We start from the raw sequence: 11,867 nt of genomic DNA, 5'->3' as shown, positions 1-11,867 counted from the left end.
AGAGGGTGGTGTGAGGGAAGCTTGGAGAGGGTGGTGTGAGGGAAGCTTGGAGAGGGTGGTGTGAGGGGAAGCTTGGAGAGGGTGGTGTGAGGGGAAGCTTGGAGAGGGTGGTGTGAGGGGGAAGCTTGGAGAGGGTGGTGTGAGGGGAAGCTTGGAGAGGGTGGTGTGAGGGGAAGCTTGGAGAGGGTGGTGTGAGGGGGAAGCTTGGAGAGGGTGGTGTGAGGGGAAGCTTGGAGAGGGTGGTGTGAGGGGGAAGCTTGGAGAGGGTGGTGTGAGGGGAAGCTTGGAGAGGGTGGTGTGAGGGGAAGCTTGGAGAGGGTGGTGTGAGGGGGAAGCTTGGAGAGGGTGGTGTGAGGGGAAGCTTGGAGAGGGTGGTGAGGGGGAAGCTTGGAGAGGGTAGTGTGAGGGGGAAGCTTGGAGAGGGTAGTGTGAGGGGGAAGCTTGGAGAGCGTAGTGTGAGGGGGAAGCTTGGAGAGGGTGGTGTGAGGGGTAAGCAAAAAGGGGGGACATGAGGTGGAGGAATGCTGAAGAAGAGGACACATGGAAGGGTTGGCATTGGAAGGATGTGAGCTTGTTTGGCGAAGCCTCTCGTCTACTTTCCTTCTCCCCTTGAAGAAGTTCATTCATTCAATTAAACGTTTCGGCATTACGATCAGCCATGATCTTTCTTGGGCAAGCTATACTTCTAAGTTGGCCACCAAAACTAGTCACCAATGGTTTGCCAGTAACCCAGTTTTGGTGCAACTCCTTCCTGAGAGTTTATGGATGTATCCATCTGGTTCACCCTTTGTGTCCTCCCCCAGCCTTCATTTTCCACACATCAGTTATTTCTCCAAGTGTCGACGTATTTTGTCCCTCAACCCTGTTGTTGGTGTGGTCTCCCTCCATATTTCTACTGTTCCTTTTGTTCTCTTACATCCAGATCTGTTCTATATTCTTGCTACTCCACAAGCTGAGACATCATGTACAACTGTCTCACTCCCCCCAAAAAAAAATAAAAAATAAAAAAAAAACCCCAGCATTTCAATTTACTTGAAGACTCTTTTCCATTTTCTTGCATAGAAATACTCGTTTTTTTTAAAACTCTTAAACTATACTTATGAGAGTAGATGCTCACTCCTTCAAATCTTCCCTGGAAAGAAGCAACTTAACTTGAATCAGGTAGGCACCAGCACAAACTCAAGTGATAATATGCATATCAGGTTATGCAGCTAAGTGGTACCAAAATGTATGTTGACTCTGTGTTGACTGCTAAAGGTAGTAGAGATTTGCAAAGTAAAAACACTGGCAGTTGTTGATAACAAGAACAATATCATCAATTGTGACAGTACCGAGATGCCGGTAATGGCGGTTTTGTGCTTGTAAGAGGATCTTTACTCTGTCCAGTGGAGCAATGGTACATTTTGCACAACAACCAGCTACTCCTGTGGGAAAATAGAAAGGCATATCACAATTAAACTACAAAGACATATAAAAACATTAAATAACTCGAAGGGCACTCGGTAGAGGACATACCTCCACCACCACAATACCTGATCCATGATGGCCCAATACATTTTTGAGATATCATTCTATATATCGTTTTTGCCCTGATCTCTCAACGGTGAAGAATCACATTGAAAAAAATTTATCAGATCCGGATCTTCAACAAAATTGAATCAATTCTTTCTTGTAACACACCCAACATGTCCACCAAGTTTCGTCAGAATATGTCCACAACTTTTTGAGATATCATGCAATATATCGTTTTTGGCCCGATCTCTCAATGGTGAAGAATAACTGTGAAAATTAAATCATTCTCATATCCAGATCCTGATTCAGATCTTCACCAAAATCAAATCAATTCTTCGTTGTCACACTCTCAACCTGTTCACCAAGCTTCATCCAAATCATTCCACAACTTTTTGATATATCATGATATATATATATATATATATATATTTTTATATATATATATATATATATATATATATATATATATATATATATATATATATATATATATATATATATATATATATATATACCAAGAACAATATCATCAATTGTGACAGTACCGAGATGCCGGTAATGACGGTTTTGTGCTTGTAAGAGGATCTTTACTCTGTCCAATGGAGCAATGGTACAAAAAAGACAAGACAGACACAGAAAAACAAACAAACAGACAGACAGACAGGGGTGAAAACATAACCTCCTTCACTTTCTGTGACAGAAATAAACAAAAGGGACACAGTTGTAGGGTAAACTCATACATTACCAAACTCGATCAACAAAGTAATCTATACTAATAAAAGGCAGTGTGTGTGTGTGTGTGTGTGTGTGTGTGTGTGTGTGTGTGTGTGTGTGTGTGTGTGTGTGTGTGTGTGTGTGTGTGTGTGTGTGTGTGTGTGTGTGTGTGTGTGTGTGTGTGTGTGTGTGTGTGTGTGTGTGTGTGTGTGTGTGTGTGTGTGCTTGTTCATTTTCTTGATTTCTGCATTGTTCAGTCCAAAATCACTGGTATTAACACCTCATTTAGCAATGCATTCTCTTTTTTGTACCCAAGTATGATATCTGGTCACAACGCTTTGTTTTCGATGTTCACATCCGATGGGATGATTAGGTCATACGTGAGCGGTACTTCAAAGTTTTCAGTCCGTGCTTTTGGTTAATGTTCCCACCAATGTTCTGGAACTGGGATATCAAAGTTTTTGCAGATGTGCCAGCGGTTAACTTTGCAAACTCTGTTGTGTGGTTGTGTACAGCTGTTCTGACAAGAGATTTTTTGTTATTTGTGTTCGGTCATCAAGCATAACATATCACTCTCTTTGCTGGCACCACCTCCACCCCTCACCTGTCTCTTTCTTTTTTCCTCCTCCCACCCCCCTCCCCCAACTCTGTCTGTCCCATCGCATGCCCCCTCCGAATAAAATGCAGCACTCTCCTCCCACACCTCTGTTTCTGTCTTTGTCTCTCGCAGTATATAATAATGTTTTTTGAAGCATCACTCTCCCCATCTCCACCCCCCACACCACCTTCTTTGCTTTTCTCCCCTTCTTCAACCACTCCTCACTTCCCCTCCCTCCTCAGTTCCCCTCCCTCCTCTCCCCTCCCCATTCACACCCCCGTCAGCGAAGAGACGGGTTGTATTTGCTCGTCCTTACTATAATTCACAGACGTTACTTGTAAAATTGAAAATTTGTAAGTATATTGGTCGGTTGACTGTTATTCTGCCTGTCTGTTTGTTACTTGTGAAAATCGATGCTTTTTCAGGTATTTTGGTTGGTCTTGTGTGTTATTCTTTTTTTTTGTTTGTCTGCAAGAGATTTGTCCACAGGTCACACTTTTAAACCAATCTTCACGAAACTTCACCACCTGGTAGAGTTCGTCATAAGCAAGAAGCTTATTGTTTTTAGGTCAAAAGGTCAACATAGGCCAAAGGTCAACAACTTTGTCAAATTTCTAAAATCATAAATTTTCATCCGATTGGCTTGAAATTTGAACAGGATTTGCATATTAGGCCACTGAATTCAACCACCAATTATTTTTGAGGTCAACATAGGCTAATAGGTAAACATAGGCCGAATTTCTAAAATTGCCAATTTAATTATTCTTCAGGTCAACAAAGGCTAAAAGGTCAACATAGGATGAAGGTCAACAAAACGTGTGGGTTTCTAAAATCCTCAATTTTCATCCGATTGACTTGAAATTTGAAGAGAATTTATATTTCAGGTCACTGAATTCAACCACCAATTATTTTTGAGATACACATAGACCAAAGGTCAACAACTTCGGTGAAATTTCTAAAATCCTCAATTTTCATCCCATTCACTTTAAAATTTGATGAGGATTTGCATATCAGGTCACTGAATTCAACGTACAAGTATTTTTTAGGTCAGCATCGGCCTAATTTCTAAAATTGTCAATTTCCATCCAATCGATTTGAAATTTGAAGAGGATTTTCGTGTCATAAAACTGAATTCAAACACTAATTATTTTTGGGGCCTCAAGGTCAGCAAAGGCCTTATTTCTAAAATCCTTAATTTTCATCCAATTGACTTGAAATTTGAAGAGCATTTTCATGTCAGGTCGCTGAATTTAAAGGTCAAAAGGTCAACAGGCATAATTTCAAAAATTGATCGGGCAAAAAACTAAATATATCACTTTATCGCAAAAAAGTTGTGAACAAGTTATGACAAAACAACGTGGATGAGTTGGATAGGTGACAAACACAAGCGGATTTGATTTTGGTTTGGATCCAGTCCATCAATCGGATACAAAATGTGAACTGTTCCATCTGGCAGAGGTATGCGCTTTACCGAGTGCCATTCTACTTTGTGTTGTTTTGCCAAGTTGTCACTCTGAGCGATTTTTCATTTGTCTATCCGCTCGCCGACAACCCAAACCGCTCAGCCAATCATTCTGAAACTTTGGGACATTGAAGGTTCTGTCCCTGCAACGGTCAATCGATGCAAGGTCAACATAGGCCAAATTTCTAATATCCTCAATATTCATCTGATTGACTTGAAATTTGAACTGGATTTTCATATCTGCTCACTGAATTCAACCACCAATTATATTTGAGGTCAACGTAGGCCAAAATGTCAGCATAAGCAAAAGATCATCAACTTCGGTGGAATTTCTAAAATTATCAATTTTCTTCCGATTATTTGAAGAGGATTTGCATTGCTGGTCACCGAATTCAGCCACCAATTATTTTTGAGGTCAAAAGGTCAACATATGTCTAATTTCTAACACTGAAAGATGGGGCTAAAAACTATATATATATATATATATATATATATATATATATATATATATATATATATATATATATATATATATATATATATATATATATATATATATTCAATCATGATATCCCAAAAAGTTGTGGAAGAGTTATGACATAACTTGGTGGATGAATTGGTTCGGTGACAAGAACAAGCGCATTCGATTTTGGTTCAGATCCAGCCTATCAATGGGATACAAAGCATAAACTCCTCAGCCTGGCAGAGGTATGCGCTCTTTGGAGCATTGTTCTACTTTGTTTCGTTTTCCCAAGTGTCACTCTATGAGCGAATTTTCATTTGTTTGTCTGTCTGTTAACCACCTACAGGTTACAATTTCAGAATTTTAAACAAATCCTTACGAAGCTTCACCACCTGGTGGATAAGCAAGAAGCCTATTGTTTTTGCGGTCAAAAGGTCAACAACTTTGTTATATTACAAAAATCCTCAATTTTCATCCAATTGACTTGAAATTTGAACATGATTCTAAAAATCAGGTCACTGAATCAAACCAATTATTTTTTGAGGTCACAAGATCAAAGGTCAACTTTCTAAAACAGTAAACGCAGTAGCCCATCAGAACTACAATCTACTCGTGCACAAATCAAAACCCCACACCATGCAAGCAAAACACCGTTAAAATCAAATGAAGTCACAAGAGAAGGCGAAATTATGGATTTGAGCAGAGTACTCAGGGGAAATCAATGGAGTTGTGGTGAAGTATGGATTTAAGGACATAACTCACCTCCAGCAACAAAATTTCGCAGCCAATGGGAACCTTTCCAAGCCTGCTTGTGGGACTCGGGACTATTTGCCTGACTGTGGGACTCGAGACTATTTGCCTGACTGTGGGACTCGAGACTATTTGCCTGACTGTGGGACTCGAGACTATTTGCCTGACTGTGGGACTCGAGACTATTTGCCTGACTGTGGGACTCGAGACTATTTGCCTGACTGTGGGACTCGAGACTATTTGCCTGACTGTGGGACTCGAGACTATTTGCCTGACTGTGGGACTCGAGACTATTTGCCTGACTGTGGGACTCGAGACTATTTGCCTGACTGTGGGACTCGAGACTATTTGCCTGACTGTGGGACTCGAGACTATTTGCCTGACTGTGGGACTCGAGACTATTTGCCTGACTGTGGGACTCGAGACTATTTGCCTGACTGTGGGACTCGAGACTATTTGCCTGACTGTGGGACTCGTGACTATTTGCCTGACTGTGGGACTCGTGACTATTTGCCTGACTGTGGGACTCGTGACTATTTGCCTGACTGTGGGACTCGTGACTATTTGCCTGACTGTGGGACTCGTGACTATTTGCCTGACTGTGGGACTCGGGACTATTTGCCTGCCTGTGGGACTCGGGACTATTTGCCTGCCTGTGGGACTCGTGACTATTTGCCTGCCTGTGGGACTTGAGACTATGGGCCTGCCTGTGGGACTCGGGACTATTTGCCTGCCTGTGGGACTCGAGACTATGGGCCTGACTGTGGGACTCGGGACTATTTGCCTGCCTGTGGGACTCGGGACTATTTGCCTGCCTGTGGGACTCGGGACTATTTGCCTGCCTGTGGGACTCGGGACTATTTGCCTGCCTGTGGGACTCGGGACTATTTGCCTGCCTGTGGGACTCGGGACTATTTGCCTGCCTGTGGGACTCGGGACTATTTGCCTGCCTGTGGGACTCGGGACTATTTGCCTGCCTGTGGGACTCGGGACTATTTGCCTGCTTGTGGGACTCGGGACTATGGGCCTGCTTGTGGGACTCGAGACTATTTGCTTGCCTGTAGGACTCGAGAACAGGAGACTGCACAAGTACCCCGACCATGACTTCTGTGGTCGTCGTCACGAGAAATGGTCGCTAACGAAAGCTGCCCCTTCACGATCTACCTCCGGCATGTAAAACTTTCCCAGTCCTTAGTTCCTTCTACCCAGGACGTACTTCACAGTCTGATCCTGACGAGCATGACGCCGTTGTCACCTGTTTATAAAAACAATATCCAGTCTCGCTACTCCAGAGGCTCGGACAGGTATTTAAGGCAGTGCCACAGTCGAACAACCTTTTACTCCGAACGCAGAAACGAACATTGCAGCGAAATTCCTGAACTCACGCACACGGGTCCAATAGGACGTACAAACTCATCAACCTGACCTAGGTATATAGTTACGCACGGGACACTCACGACGCCTCTTCAAATCGCGAGTAATTAATAATGTGGACGATCGTAAAGGGAAACGGCTTGAATTACATTTCATTGTTGCTCCGTTCGATTCGACTGCATTAGAATATCAATGCGCAGAAAAAGGAGTAAAAATAAAAACACGAAGAGACAACCAACCACAAGCGCAGCCGTGACACCGCCTAAAATACAAATTGAATAATAACCTTGTTTAACTTCATCAATTATTGCGTCATATTTTCTTTTTCCAAAAAAAAGTAGAGAATGTCAAAATAAGTGACTTCAACAGCAAAGTAAAATGTAATACCAGACAAAAGTGATTTGGTGCTTTACGCGGAAGTAAAAGCAACCCTGAAACCTTTGGACGCGGTGAACGAACCTGCCAATCACGTGTGGCTTCCTGACTCAGCCAATCAGAAGAAGGGATAGCTGCTTCATGCCCGCCCTCCCGCGTCACTGGTTCGTGATGGGTGACGGAGAGTGACTGAGAGAGCGGTGAGCGACGTCGTCAATGATTAATTATTATTAACGGTCTTCGTTCTCTTAAAAGCTGAACTCGCCGCACCTTTATTATCTATTATTTTTTGGATTAAACATCTGTGCAACATCCAAAGTCCTGGGTTTGATTCTTCTTTGACCAGGTTATTCCATCGAGACAAAAAAGGAAAAGTTATTGACTTGTTTCAACGAAGAAGAAACTTAAACACACAAACCCTTTATAAATTAGAAGAAATGAAAATGAATAGGTCTTATTCAGATGACGTCACCGGTCACGTGACTGTGGCAGCTCCGCCATATTGAGTGGCAAGAGAGTATTACCGCGTCCATAACAACTGATCGTCTCCACTTCAACTACACCGTTATTTCCAAGCAAGCGATTTTTTTTAAATTAATTAATTAATTAATTAATTAATTAATTTGTTTGTTTATTTATTTATTTATTTATTTATTTAACCAATTAATTAATTAATTAATTAATTGTTTTTTATTTTTATTTTTATTTCTGCAAATGGGTAAGAGTTGTTGTGCCCCGGGATGTACTCAGCGATATACTAAAGGCTCTGGAGTGCAGTTTTACCGCTTTCCCGCCGAAGTAGACCGACGAAATCTTTGGATATCGGTTGTGAGAAGAGAAAAATGGCGACCTGGAGAACCTGACTGGTTGTGTGGCCTTCATTTTGTCTCCGGTATGTAAGTAATTTCTGATACGTTATTTCAGTAGTTGGTATTAAATAGGCGGTGGTTACAAAATATTGTCTGATTTGTATCATTAAAATACATTATATCCCTTGTTTTATTGACGGAATGAGATGGGCGAGATCGCCTTTCTCACAGCTGTCGAACGCGCACAGTTCTGAGTTGTTTCCTCGAAACTTGTCTTATTGCTATTACATCGCAAATTAAATTGAATAGTTTTTTAAGTATCATTTTGGAAATTTGAAAAAAAAAAAAATCAGTGTAACATTTTCACCTCAGAAAGTCACATCGATATGTATAATACATTAAAAAAAAAAAACTAGAGGGGGGCACTCGGTAGAGTGCAAAACCTCCGCCGCCAATACTACTGGGTCACTTAATTGAACCTGATATCCTATTCATTGTAGGTCAAAACGGATCAGACTCTACTGAACCACGATTGAATAAACTAAACTAGATCGACGCCCATGTAGAAATGCCAAAAAAAAAAAATCGAAATTTTTTGGAAAAAAAAATTGCAAAATTTCTGGGTTTTTTTTTTCTCGAACAATTTTTTTTGGGGGGGTTGGAAATCACTTAAAACATGTAGAAATGCAAAAAGAAAATTTTTTCAAATAAAATCGAAATTTTTTTGAAAAAGAGTTGCAAAATTTTCGAAGTTTTTTTTTTTTTTTTTTTTTGATCAAGTCCAAAATCTAATGGCATGATCCTTGGACCATACCTAATCCCCCCACCAAGTTTCGTCGAAATCCGTCCAGGAGTTTTTCCGTAATACTGTTCACAAACAAACAAACAGACAGGGGTGAAAACAGTAACCTCCATCCATCTTCGATGGCGGAGGTTAACTAGCACTTGGAAATATCCACAGCAGTGTGGCATTACCCCGAATGTTTGTCATGGAAAAAATATAATGTATCTGTAAGCAAACTGACGAACGAAGATTTTTTACAAACTTAGCATTCAGACAAGAGCTTCACTTGAAATTAACTTGTGGCAGCAGTCAGTTTAAAAAAGTGACGATGGTTGCTGAACAAAACAAGCAACAACGAATACAATAATAGTGAAATGAAAGAAAACAGGCTTACCTTTGCCCTCACGATAATACAGTTGTTGTCAGCTTTCGTCGAGATTATGTAACTAACAAACCCGGCGACATAATACGAGTAAGCGTCCATACTCTTCAAGGCTTTCAGGCTGGCTTGAGAGTAAGCACTCGGCGTTTCAACAAGGTAAACATAGATGCCAGGGAAAATGATTTGAGGCCAAAATTTCCTTTCTGTTGTCCATTTATCCTTTGAAATAATATAAGGATCTTCACAAAGACCACACAGCTTCAGTTTTTCACAGTATCTCTTCTTCAAAATATCATCTAATCCATGGAAATAGCCCAGAAGTTCACGTGACACGTGCGTGGTAGCCATACCTTCCGCTGTGACGTCACTTGCTTCGTGCATAGGGTCAATAGTCCTAAGTGGGACAGATGGACGTCTCCCAAAGGAGGGCGGTTGTAGTCGGGCTGGATTAGGTGATAAAGAACTCCGGTATGTAAAACTTTCAATTCCCAGTCCTTAGTTCCTTCTACCCAGGACGTACTTCACAGTCTGACCCAATTAGGGGATAAAAGGGTCTTCAAGAGTCTGAGGGTTCCAAGGGTTGTCGTGTACTTTTCATTGGTGCCAACTTGTTCGTACTTTTACATCATAAATTCCGTTACATTTACTTGACCAACCAATGGCAATAGTTTCTAACCAATCATTTTGCTTCACAGGAAGGCCTCCCCTTCAAGGGACGAGCGGTGAGGAATGCTTTCCCTGCTTGGCAGCTCGCTATTTCCACTGTCGTTATCCATGGACTTGAGTTTCACTGGAGCTAAACTAAAGTTTACTCGAGGTCATGGAGTTAAACCGCATTCACAGCCCTATCTTCAGCGACGCATTTCCTCTCTTGACTCTTGGAGTTACGGGCCACGTTCGTGCCTTTCATCCGTGCCGTTCGGTGGGTTTTCATGCCTTTCAACCGCAGGACTACTATCTTCTAACGGGATTCGAACCCCTTTTGGCGAGCAGTTCATTCCCATGGGCACAGGTCATTTATGACGCCCGAGTCACCAAATGGATCATATTATTTTGGGAACAGGACGCCAAAATGGTCCAATGGTGATATTGTCACGGATCTGGAAACCATTCGCATTCACACATACAGTTGACCCAAAGTTTAGTTATTTCGTTAAGTATATGTGGATAGTTAGAATCCCTCCCCGGTGTCTAATGGGAATTTTATGTGTGCGCTGCGAGTTTCTTTATAGTTAGTTTTATACATCAATCCTCTCCACTCCTTCGGCTCCATTACGCACGTGTTCAAGGCCACGAACATAGACGGAGTTTCCATCTCTTCAGAGCCGACTCCACCCCAGCAAGATGGAATGTTCCTTCCGTCCAATCAGGGGTGAGATCGCCTCAGCTCTGACTCCGCCCCATCAAAGAAGAATGTGTCCCCTCTCGACACTGGGGAAGACAAAAAAGCCTCTCTTGGGGGAGGAGCACCGAGACGCCGACACGCCCCTCCTCCTCCAATCGCGGCTGGCCACCACGACACCCGAAAATGCCCCGTCCAATCCAGGAGGCGAGTTACCCGAGAGCGGATACCTCCACCCCACACGGGGGAGGGATAAGAAGGATCGTGAGCTGTATCAGTGTGTCGTTGTTCCTTGGTTCCTTGGAGGTCGTTCCAGGCTTCTGGTCTGCTGGGCTCTCCTGGTTGTCACTCATCGTTTGTGGCTGGCCGGGTCGTTCGTAGGATCCTGGCTGCGCTCGTTGGATTCTGCTTCGTGGGTTCGAGTCCCACTGTGGTGGGTCGTGTTGGAGCGCTCGAGCTGGGGATCCCCGTTCCCTACCACGGACTCCGAGCTCCACAAGTGTGAGTCGGTAAAACCGCACAAGGTGGCCAGGTTGTTGTTGTTCGTCTTTTGGCTGCTCCCGTTAGGGGTCGCCACAGCGGATCATCCGTTATGGTCCGCATTCTGATTTGGCACAGGTTTTACGCCGGATGCCCTTCCTGACACAACCCTGGTCGCCTCTTACGACACAAGGATAAGGATTGGGTTTCACCATGATTCCGGGCTGCCCAACACACTCTCATAGCACGGCCCAGCACAGAGCACCCATCCTCGAGCGATCCTCCAACCCAAGCCTCCGAGTAGCTGGACGCCACTGCGCCCGGTGCACAAGGTGGCCAGGTACCTGACCAAATTCTTACCCCCAGCTTGCCTAAGTCCGCGGCTGGAGGGTCGAATAAAGGCCAGCCGGGTCCATTTCTTTTTGGGTGTGTGTGTCTGTGTCTGTGGCCAGTCTTGTAAGTAAAACTCTTAATTGATTGCCATTGTACATTTTCCTGCATTTATATTCGTGATCAAGTCTGCTCTGTGTTTCCCTCCCTATTCCCCATTGTAAATAAATAACTTAAATGTTTCAGTTCGTTGTCTGTGTTTTCCTTCATTGACCCAGTATGGTTCGAGCTTGAGAATTCGGGAGGCCGATTGTGCCGTAAGTTGACATTTGGACCAGCGTGGCTTTGGTAATTCCCGCTCGTTTACGCCGGGTCCGAGTCGGTAACAGCGACTCGGTTTGGACAAAGCCGGCCGAGGGTGTGGCTTCCCCAGTAGCTAGACCGCGTAGCTAATTAGGTAAATTGGAATCAGACAAAAAGACTAACAGCACG

The 11,867-nt window shown here is 43.2% G+C and overlaps 1 long non-coding RNA gene across 1 annotated transcript; it reads left to right on the top strand.

Moving 5' to 3' along the window:
• The first annotated feature begins 7,080 nt into the window (after positions 1 to 7,080).
• On the top strand, positions 7,081 to 11,618 carry LOC147018727 (uncharacterized). Its single transcript, XR_015062501.1, has 2 exons — positions 7,081 to 7,448; positions 9,919 to 11,618. It is a non-coding gene; the product is annotated as an uncharacterized LOC147018727 (long non-coding RNA).
• Positions 11,619 to 11,867: the final 249 nt, after the last annotated feature.

The sequence above is a fragment of the Eptatretus burgeri genome, chromosome 10 (genome assembly GCF_056783735.1).
Source record: "Eptatretus burgeri isolate ZD-2024b chromosome 10, Ebu_testis_v1, whole genome shotgun sequence".
Classification (NCBI taxonomy): domain Eukaryota; kingdom Metazoa; phylum Chordata; class Myxini; order Myxiniformes; family Myxinidae; genus Eptatretus; species Eptatretus burgeri.
Note: the sequence above shows the minus strand (reverse complement) of the source record. Positions and strands in the feature narration are given on the sequence as shown.